This window comes from Hipposideros armiger, unplaced genomic scaffold, assembly GCF_001890085.2.
Source record: "Hipposideros armiger isolate ML-2016 unplaced genomic scaffold, ASM189008v1 scaffold_786, whole genome shotgun sequence".
Classification (NCBI taxonomy): Eukaryota; Metazoa; Chordata; class Mammalia; order Chiroptera; family Hipposideridae; genus Hipposideros; species Hipposideros armiger.
Window position 1 is genome coordinate 235,941 of NW_017732136.1, and position 11,523 is coordinate 247,463.

The 11,523-nt window shown below is 45.4% G+C and overlaps 1 pseudogene; it reads right to left on the bottom strand.

Moving 5' to 3' along the window:
• Positions 1 to 282: 282 nt before the first annotated feature.
• On the bottom strand, positions 283 to 2,658 carry LOC109374088 (tRNA (cytosine(34)-C(5))-methyltransferase pseudogene; annotated as a pseudogene).
• Positions 2,659 to 11,523: the final 8,865 nt, after the last annotated feature.

Sequence of the window (11,523 nt, forward strand, 5' to 3'; positions counted from 1 at the left end):
CTTGTAAGGAGATACAAAGTCTTTCTATAAATAATAATTAAAAGAAAAAATTGGCTTTAAGACTGAGAGAGGCATAACAAAAGGGACCCGCAACTTTCTCCAAGGGCAGCTGTATTTCTGGATGGAATACAGCTTACCTGGGAAAGTCCACCGCAAATACCCGGCACACCGGCCCTGGCCTCACCAAAGAACAAAGTAAAATGAGCAACCTCTAACAAGCTAAAAAATACTTTTCTGAAGCTCCATGTGAAAGCAGGACCAAGATCATTCCGAGATGCTTCCTCATTCCGTCAGTCTCCACAGGTCAGGCGTTCTGGCTGTGGGTGCAGACACCAAGGGGAGCCTCCGTGGTGCCGCCGCCCCAGGGCTGCCCTGGGTCTCCTCACCGGGGCGGGCAGTCCCAGCTGGGTCACTGAGGTCGCTGCCTGCACTGGCGTCTGGGCTGGCAGCCTGCTCTGCAGCCTGGTCGGCACCCTCCTCGTCCTCCGGGGGCTCAGAGCTGGCTGCACTCTCATTGGTCAGAACAGTCCCTTCTTTCTTCTTCTCTGCCAACACCTCTAGCCCCATCATCCTGAGATAATGGAACCGTTCATTCTTGGGCACAAAAGTTCGAATTGAGGCCTTTCCCCGCCATCCACACAACACGATGGGACACTGCAGGGTATCTGGTTTCGTAGGGTCTGGCTCGTACTTCAGGACGATGCTCCCCTTGGCCATGTCCTTGGCTTGGCTGTAGGTCTCACTGCTAAGCTTTCTAAAAAATGGATTTTCCTGGGTTAATAGAATTTTAACATCTTCCAACGGTACAGTAATAATTCTTGAATTGATGAATGGATACAATGTATATATTCCCTCCTGTGCTAGCCGGAAAGCACAATCAAACTCTTCCCCGCTGTTATTCCGGCACCAGACTTTTTTCCCGGCGTTAATAACCTTCATCCTCTTGCTGTTGTTCAGAAGCACGTTCCTCAGCTCCTTGGAGACCATGTAGAGCTGCCTTTTCTTCCCTTCTGTGGTTCGAGTTAGCAAGTTCATCCTCGGGAACGAAGGATCCAAAGCATAAAACTTCTGGATAGGTGAAAATAATGGGTCGTCTTCAGGAATAAACACAAATGGGTCTTCTTTAAATCCAAATAACTTCATCTTCTTCGATGGAGGAGGACCACACACGCCATCTTTCTTATTTCCATTATTCTCTAAATCCTCCGTTCTTTCAGCTATTTCTGTGTCACCCATTCCAGTGACTGGTTTCCTGTCCAGCTCGGAGGGACCGGCAGGGCTGGGCTGCACAGGCTCTCTCGGCTCCGCAGTGTCCCCCTGCAGCTTTGGTGGACGTTTATTCCACGGCATGGAAACTTTTTCACTAATACTGCCACAAAGAACCCTCCAGTATTTTGATGATGTGGTAATATTCTAGGACACCACTCCAGGTGCATGGCCTGTAGCTTTTCTGGGTCCTTGGGTGGGAACATGGTCATCCGAATCTGAGTATGTCTGCTGTGGGGAACCTCATCCCACTCTGCAAACCAAAGTCCATCTTTTGTCATTACCTTCCAGTGTGTGAGTCTAGGCATCCATTTCAGTCTCGGCAATTCAGACGACACATCAGCCAGCTCCAAAGCACCCTCATTCTTCTCCAGTAAAGGTGCAATGACCGCTTCATCTTCAACAGGGTTCAGGGAACACATAGAATACACCATCCACCCGCCTTCCACGAGCTGTTCTGCACCCCGCATTGCAATCTGCAGCTGTAAGCCATGCAGCTGCAAGCTGTGTGAGGGGCTCCACTTCTTCCAGATGTCAATGTTCTTCCACATGGTGCCATCTCCACTGCAAGGGACGTCACACAGGATGCGATCGTAGAACAGGACCGCCTTCCTCCCGTTCACATCTATCCTGAGTCCTGGGATGCTGGACCCGTCGTGGTTGACCACCATGATGCAGGGGCTGCTCAACCTTTTGGCCTGATACACGGGCAGATAGCAGCGCTTGTTGTCCACGTCATTTGCGATGATGAATCCCTCTGGAAAAGGGACGTTCATGTCGGCGTGCAGCATTTCAATCAACTGTGCGGTCTTTGATCCAGGGGCTGGACACATACATGTCTAAGATCTTGTGGTGTGGCTGAGCGCTGAGCAGCAGTGGCGGGACCATACTAACGGCTTCTTGGCGACTGATGTTTCCAGATTTGGTTTCACTAACCAGAAACTGGTGAAACTTTTCCAACTGCGGAGACTTTCGCAAGATTTTTCGACTTAAATTTGTGTGCCAGGCAAGTTCTTCAGGATACCAACTCAGGGGCTGTGGGACTTCAACTTTCTGACCGTCCACCTCCAGGTCCTCCAGTTCCTCGAAATACTTGTTCTTTAAGCAATGGAGAATCTCTTTGGCGTGGCTTTTGTAACCAGTGATTCTCAAAGTGGCCGGGAGCGGCTCCCTGAGCGCTTCCATGAACTGGTCCCACTCGCCCTCGGGCACGACCTTGAGCTCCTGGTAGAAGTGCTGGAAGAGCTTGTTCTCCTTCACCATCTCGGGGTACCCGCCTTCCCAGCCCGCGTCAGTGCGCTTCCCGCCGCCTCTGGCGCTGTCCTCCGCTCCCTCTGGCCGCTGCTGCTGCTGCCGCCGCTGGAGCCGCCGCCCCCGCGCCCGCCGCCCCATGGTCCACGCGGCCACACACCGACCCGCCACCACCGGCCGCGCGCCACTCTCAGACTTCTAAGAATCAAAATTTGTAGATGGTTTGTATTTGAAAATTTTAAATATATACAAAAATAGATCACATGAAAAAGTAACCCCTCTTGTATTCAACCACAATTAATTAACTCAGGGCCGTCTTGGTTCATCTACACCCTCACTACTTCTCCTGTCATATCTGTCATCTATCATCTATCTGTTATCTATCTATCTACCTATCTATCTAAATTCACATCCAGTGAAATTTATAAATCTCAAGTATACCCTTTGGTGAACTTCACAAATGCATATACCTGTGGAACCCCAGCCCCTGTCAATTTATGGAATATATCCACCACCCAAAAAGTTCCCTCATGCCCTTTCCCAGCCAATTTCCATCCCCCTCCCCTCAGAAAGAAACATCGTCATGATTTATTTCATTGCAAATTAGTTTTGCCTGTTATAGAGTTTTATATAAATAGAATCATACATGATATATTCTTTTGCAAGAGGATTCTTTCACTCAGCCTAATTATTTTGTGATTCATTCATTTGTTCTCTTGGTATTACTGGGTAGTATGCTATTTTGGGGATACACAACAATTAGTTTACCACTTACCTGTTGATGGACACCTTGGCTGTTTCCAGTAAGGGGCTGCTGTGAATAAAGCTGCTATGAACTGTGTGTGTGTATGTGTGAGTGTGTGTGTGTGTGTGTGTGTGTGTGTGTGTATGTGTGTGTGTGCGCGCGCGCACGCGCGCATACCTTCATTTCTCTTAGGTAAATACCTAGGAGTGGAATTGCTCCATCAGAGGAAGGGTAACCTTTGGTGCATAAGAAGCTGCCAGAGTTGTTTCAGAGAAAAACGTGCCAGCCCACAGTGTTGCTAACAGGGCACGTGCGTTCTAGTCACCCTGGTGTTTGTAGCTGCTCCTCTTTACATGGGGGCTGCTCTGGTGTGTGTGTGTGGTCGTACCTTAGTGAGGCTGTCATTTGCATTTCCCCAAAGATTAGTGGTGCTGAGCACTTGTGCTTATTGGCCGGGTGAGTACCTTCTCTTGGGAAGAGTCTGTTCAAATCTTTTGCCTATTAAAAAATTGGGGGTTGTTTGTCTTTTTATTATTGATGTGTACAAGTTCTTTTCATATTCTTGATTCCAGTCCTTTGTCAGAGAATCAATCTTCATTATTAATGGATTCCATATTTGAGAATTCACCTATTTACTAAAATGTATCTGTAACCCCAGATTGATATGGCAGCCTTGTGGTCATTGATGGACATGCAGAGTGGGGAAACATGTGGGCTGCCAGACACATGTGTCCCAGCTGGGGCTGAACAATGTGACACTGCCTAATTGTCCCAGCTCTTGTACTGTGAAAAGTGCCCTTTGCTCCGTCTACTTCGAGCCCCATTTTTTTTTTCATTTTGGTACTTTTTATTGGTAATTTTGAAATTTATAATGGTCCAAGGATACTTGTAGTTCTGAAGGGCTGTCTGCTGCTCCTAGGAGTGGGAAGGCTGTGGGGTGCCTGATGAAGATGAGCTTTGTTCGGATGTGAGTTACAGTGAGTGCTGTTGGCCATGAGTTCCATGTTAATGAATCAACAATGTAAATGAAATAAGGTGTTTTTAAACACAAACAAACATAAAATAAGGTGATGTTTCGATCAGTTGATGAAAATGTTGTGACCAGAGCCTCTCAGATATCTGATCCTGGATTTCCTGGAGCACTGTTGGTTCAGTGTTCTCTAATTCAGTGTTTGGGGTGATGCTCTAGAACAGCGGTTCTCAACCTTCCTAATGCCGCGACCCCTTAATACAGTTCCTCATGTTGTGGTGACCCCAAACCATAAAATTATTTTCGTTGCTACTCTATAACTGTAATTTTGCTAATGTTATGAATAGTAATGTAAATATCTTTTTGTTTTCCGATGGTCTTAGGCGACCCCTGTGAAAGGGTCGTTTGACCCCCAAAGGGGTCGCGACCCACAGGTTGAGAACCGCTGCTCTAGAACATAATTATCATGAATGATGAGATTAACTGTACATGTTATGGAAATGTTTTCTCCAAGTAAGTGACTTGCTATTCATTTTTTTCCTGATGTCTCTTGGTGAAGTTTTACATTTTTATGAAGGCTAATTTACCAATTTTTTCTTTTGTGATTTTGTTTTGTGTATTCTGTCTAAGAAGCCTTTGTCTACACCCAAGACATGAAGACATTCTGTGTTCTCTTCTAGAAACCTTATTGTGCACATGGGAGGCAGGGGTCAAAGTTCACTTTTTCCTATGGATATCCATTCACATGGAGGCAGACATCCTATTGTTTCACCTGATCACGCTTCACTATGTATCTCTAACACAGAAAGACGTAAGGCTCAATTGTATGCAGTGCCTATTAAAGGACTTCTAGGACCATGGCCTGCCCTTGGCTCTGGCCTCTGGTGTTAACTGTGAGGTCTCATTCACCATGCAGGCTTTGGGAAAAGAATTGGGCTCTAGCCTTCAAATCACGCAGTGCTCAAGAAATTTTCTCTGTCTGAGGTTGTTATAACTGACCCCTCCATGTCCTTGGAGCAAATGCCACATGAAGTAGGCACAGGATAGGCCAAGAATTTAATTCACAGCTTCAGTTACTCTGATTTAGAATTGACAAGTGTTTCCTCTGCCAGATGTTAACACTCTTCTAATACTTATCCATGTTTGAATCAGGCTGTAAACTCATTCGTTTATTCACAAATATTTATTTATCTCTTACTATGTGCCAGGCACTGCACTGGTTCTGCCATCCAAGACAGGTTAATACCTGTCTCATGGCCATTCAGAAGCTTCCATTCTTGTCAAGGAAAGAGACACTAGGCAATGAGTTATATGATTCATTATTTAAATTATAATGGTGATGAGTGTTTGGAGACGTACAGGAAATCATGAGATTGTCCTGCAAGGGAATATGACCTGATCTGGGAACACAGGAGAATCCCTGAGCCAGTGACACCAAAGCTAAGTTCTAAAAAGAGGAAAGAAATTAGCTAGAGGTGCGGCAGAGTATGTGCAAAGGCCTGAGGTGGGAAAGGACCTGGGATCAAGAATTAAAGTGACGGAAGTGCTATGAGTGAAGGGAAACACTGAGGCAGGTGAGATTGGAAAGGCTGCTGGGGTCATGAGGGTCACCTAAAGGTTTTGCTTTATCTTTAGAAGCAGTACTCTCCAGCAGACCTTTCTGTAATGAGACAACTTTCTGTAATGTTCTAAATCTATGCTGTCCAATACGGTAGCCGTCAGCCACATGTAGCTACTGAGCCCTTGTAATGTGGCTAGAGTGACTGAGGAGCTGCGTTTTTTATTTTGATTAAATAAAACTCAAGTAGCACATGTGACTTTGGCTGCCAAATTGGACAGCAAGGCTTTTGAGCAATGGCAAGCCATCAAGAATGCAGAGCTGACAGATGACACAATCCAATGTGCGTCTGTTATTTGTTATGTGTCACTCTGGCTTTAATGCAGCAGCATAAGGACCAGTGGAAATGTCACCACCATTGCCCAGGGGATAAAGAATGGTTTCCTGACTTCGGGGATGCAGTGCGGTTGGAGAGAAATGGGCAGAGTCAGGAATGTTGGGGGTCAGAGTACATATAGCCGGCTGGCCGAGTACAGGGGGAGGGTGTTGAAGTTCCTTGCCAGCTGCTGACCACAAGGAGGATGAGTTGAGAGAAATCCTGCCACCTTGCAGACTGGGCACTTGGTGCCAAGTGGAGTATGCTGCCCAGAAACACAGCTATGGGGCTGCAAGGAAAGCCTTGGGCAGCTGAAATTTCTAAGAAAGTTAAAAGGAGGCTCAGTTCTGATGCATCCATGTGGCAATGCTCCAAGAGCATAAAAAAGTGCCCAGGAAAGTCCAAACTTCCCCTGGATGCCTGCTGAAGACTGGCAATGTGCTCACACACTGTCATCCTTGCCCACTGTTGTAGTCAGGTGTAGGTGTCCCATCTGATGCTCTTAAAAAAACAAAACAAAATGAGAACCTTGACTTGCTAAGGACACCTTTTCACATATTGAAAGAGTTCCCACCAGTGTTCTTTTAGTAGTTTCCTAGTATTCTGGGCGTGGCTTCAACAGATTTTGTCTGGGTGTTTCTCCATTGTGGACACTTGACTCTGCTCCAATTTCACATTCTCACGCTTGGCGGGGCCATGGTTTGCAGGGCAGTTCGCAAGCCTGTTATCCAGAGCCATGGAAGTCATTCACAGCTTTGGACCCAGTAATGTGGTGCCTGGGAAGCTATCCCAAGGAAACAAGTGAGTGAAAGGGAAAATAAGTGCAGGAAGACGTTCATTGTGGCATTATCTGTAATAGGGGAACAATCTCCAATGGCCAGTGAGTTCAACAATGGGGCGCAGCCCAAGCACATCAAGGGACAGGGCTGAGACAGTCATTGTGAAGGCCGTGCAAGTACATGGCCAAATGACCCCCTAATTCAAGTGAAAAGATAAGCACATTGTGATTACAGCATGAAAATGGATGTAAAAACATAAGGAAAACACCATTGGTGCAAAGGTGAAGATGTGAGCAGTTTAATTTTTTTCTTTGAAAAACTTGATTTTAATGATAATTAGCTGGCTCTTAAAATATGTAGAATTCAGGAAAAGGATAGCAAATAGCATTTTGTAAATTGTTTGATTTGGGGCCAGTTATATTTCTCTTGCATACATTTACATTGACCACAGTTTTCAAAGTAAAACTAGTCTGAAACATTTTCTTTTGAGCTTTGCATGTATGATTGTATTTATATTAAATTGTTACAAATATATCAAAATTGGTATATACAACATAACCCATCATTATTTTGGAAGGACTAAAATCAATGACAAACAACATTTAGAAACAAACAAACATCCCAGTATGTGAATAGAGCATAGGATACTTTCTGAAAAAAGTAAATTTTACTTGTCATAGTACACATGGAAAATAGAGAAAAGTATAAAAAACAAAAATGATTTATAGCCCCACACTTATTTTTAACCACCAGGGTACTTTGCTGTATTTCTTTCAAAACTGTTCAATGTATGTGTATGCATGTATTGATGTATACAAAATTGTCAAAATTGATATCATACTATAAATGTAATTTTGATTCCTGCCTTTTGTAATGAACACTAGTGTATTAATCTAGGTTTTCCAGAGAAACACTATGTATATGATTTATTATAAGAAATTGGCTTATGTGGTCATGGAGGCTGACAAGCCCTGAGATCTACAGTCAGCAAGATGGAGACCAGGAGGGCTAATGGTGTAAATTCCAGCTTGAGTCCAAATCTGAAGGCAGGAGAGGACCAATGTCCCAGGGCAGAGGCAGCCAGACAGAGAGGGAATTCTCCTTTCCCCTGGCTTTCTGCTCCATTCAGACCTTCAACTGATTGGACGAGGCCCATCCACATTGGGGAGAGCATCAGCTTTAAGCAGCCTATAGACTCAAATGCTCATCTCACCCAGGCACACCCTTATGAACACACCCAGAATCAGGTCTGACCTAGTATCTGGGCACCTGTGGCCCAGTCAAGTTGACAAATAAAATCAGGCATCACAACAAGTGTCTTCCCCATGATTAGACTTTTGTGCAAATGCTTTTAACAGTCACTTTTTCATCAGTGCTGTTGCTCATTGTTGCCCAAAGTTCTCTTCAGTACCTGGGGCTCTCATGGTTTCAAAAGCTTTATTCAGGAATGTCCCAATTTTATGCCATAACAAGTGCCCAAGTCTTTCATTAACTAATCAAGCTCCATCATCATCCAGGGAACTTTTACGGTACCCTGCTCTCTTTGTTGTGGAGTGGGGTTCCATGCAGCAACACACGGCCAAGGTCAGGAATCAGGGTTCAGGCCTGGATTGGCCCTGTCCAGACTCGTGCCTTCCCACCTGGGCTCCTGTGCTGTCCACTGCTGTGGTCGGGAGGAAGTCGGCCCCATTAACTCTACTTGAGGGCGGGCTGCCAACCACTCTGTCTTTGTGTTCAGGGGCCTCCTGCCTTCCTGATGAAATTCCTTGAGAACTTTTGTATCCAAGCCCCTTGAGTTCATCAGCTTCAAACGCTGACACACTGTAACAGCTTTCAACTCTTCCAACTTTGCAGGGCCCTTTGGAGAATTAATGAACAACTTGTGAAGGGCTTTGAGAGCCAGATGTGGGCTTTAAAAAGGCTGAGCATGATGTGCCTGTCGAAGTTACAGAATTCCTTAAGGCCAGAGTTATTAATTTAGTAAATTATCTTTTCCACTTCACTAAATTCTATTTTCTTCCCTTGAAAGGAGGCTGGGCTAATGATTAACCACATCATGGTTAGTCTATAATATTAAAATTTCAGACTAACTTACTTATATTTTTCACGGCTTCCTCCAAGAACATTTCTTTGCACTGAAGTTGCTTGTTTAGGCAATGTACACTCATTTAACTGTTTAAAAAGAATTAAAATATTAATTATAAATATACACAGAACGATCAGAAAATCTGCCACCTCTCCAATCAAACTCTATCATTTATTGCCTCCTGTTTTACATTATTCATGACTTGCTGGCCTTTCTTTTAATGAATGTAGTTAGGTTCTTATTTCTACAAAAGAATAAATAATTATTAGTCAGATATGAATTTGTTGCCTGGCTTGTGTTCTTCTGATATTGTTCAGTCCTGATTCAATATTTGTCAGTCACACTATATCTTGATGCAGAAAGGGATGTTAATACATCAAAGAGGACAGATTGTGGCAATCAGTGCGATGGGACAGTGGGTCCAAAAGGCAGGACCACCGCCCATGCCCTAACCCCTCACACACCCGTGCTTGATCATTCTCTCTCATATACACATGTGTGTACACACACACGCACACATACACACACCCGAGCCCTGAGTAGACGGTTCTCATAGCAATGTCCCAAGGCCTGAGAGCTGGAAAGGGGATAAATTTTCCACTGTGAACATTAGACTCAACGTCAGGTCACTGCAGGCAGCACCCAGGCTGTGGATTATATGTTGAGTGACCTGCCTAGAGTCAGGACCTTGGGCTGGCATGCTCGCCACTTGGTGTGCAGCATCTGGAACGTGCAGGGGACACTGGAGGGGCTCAATACATAATATCAGAAAGGTAATTCTCGATATCTGCAAAAAGTGCCTTTTGTCTACAGATTGATCTATATGGCTCCCCCTAACATTTATGAAATGCAGAATAGAAGAATGAGCATGTTGGTTTTGACCTTGGTTCCATAGGCCCAGCCTGAAAGTATGTCTCTTTTGGTGTTTTTTGTTTGTTTGTTTCTGATGCTAAGGACCAGCATAGGACTGGACAGAATGCCCCTGGAAAACAGTCAGCTCAGGAGAGGCCTCTGGTAAGGCAGGTCTGCCCTGGGGCCCTACCCTGCAATTCTTGGTAGGTGTCAGCACTATGCCTCACAGCCATCTCTTGGGGGGTTGACCACACCAGAGAACAGTGACCCTTGAGAAGCAGTGAGTCTCAGGGCGAAAAGAAAGTGGCTGTGGGCGAAAAGCTGACAATGCAGCCACTCACAATTGGACAAAGGAAAGAATTTCTCATCTGTCCCTTAAGTGCGTGTGTCCAGAAGGAGCTCTTAGCAGTGGCAGGGGCAGCCTCCAGCCAGCCTCTAGGGGATGATGGCTGTCTGGGTTGGTCTGAGGCCCCCGTAACAGCTGAGAAACAGTCTCTTCTGGCCGTGGTTTTCTTTCCACGGTGTCAGCACTCGGCAATCAGACTGGAGCCCACTGAACTCTCCATGCTGGCGGTTGGGACAGAGTCATGAGCAGGAGGATGCAGCACGAAGGGGCTGGATGAGCGTGCTGGTGAAACACAAGGGACAAGGGCCAGCCGTGTGGTGCATTGGTTAAGAGTTGGCTTGGGAGCGCCGGCTCTGAGCAGCAGGGCTGTGGTTCGGATCCCACATGAGGGCCAGTGACACAGCGCCCTCCACAGCTAAGATGGTGAACAATAGCTTGACCTGGAGCTGGGCTGCCGTGAGTCGCCAGTGAAGGCATAGGCTGCAGTGGGGCTTCAGTGGGCTGCCGTGAGCCGCCGTGAGCGGTCGTTCAGTGGCTGGAGACGGATTGCTTCACCCAGGAAGAGCACAATGATAATACCAACATGGGCCAGTGAAGCGAAGTCCTCCACAACTAGACTGAAGAACAAAAGGACAACAACTTGTCTATTCCTCTTCCCCGATTCCCTAATGCTGTTTCCCTCCCCCAATTCCCAATAAAAAAAATCTTAAAATAGAATTAAACAAAACAAAACAATAAGAACAACAAGGGACAAAAACAAAGCTCTCCCTCGTGGAGATGAGAGCCTGGCAATGCAGTGCTCAGGATTGGCTAGCTTGGCTGGTGTGCCTGGTCGCTGGGTGTCACAGCCTCGCTGACTCCTGAAGACCCAGGTGCGTCATTCTGCTTGTTTGGTGGGCTCCCATATGTCCCTTGGCAGGATTGCTCAAAACCTTTCTTTAATACTCCCTATAAGAATTTTGAAAAGTTGAGTACTTTTTTGCATATTACAAGATTAATAGTTAGAAATTTTCATCATAGGCTTAAATAGAATGTAATTTCCAGTATATAGTTAATATTATCTTACAATTTGCTTTTCAACATCATTCATTTAAAAAACCATAAACTTAATAGTCAGAAATTTTACACCATTAATATTTCTCTCGTATTTCCATTCTGATTTCCTCACAAAATTGTGTCCTAATGATTTTTTTTAATTGGGGAATTGGGGGGAAGGGAACAGTGCTGGGGAATTGGGGGAAGGGGAACAGACAAGTTGCTGTCCTTTTGTTCTTCAGTCTAGTTGTGGAGGACG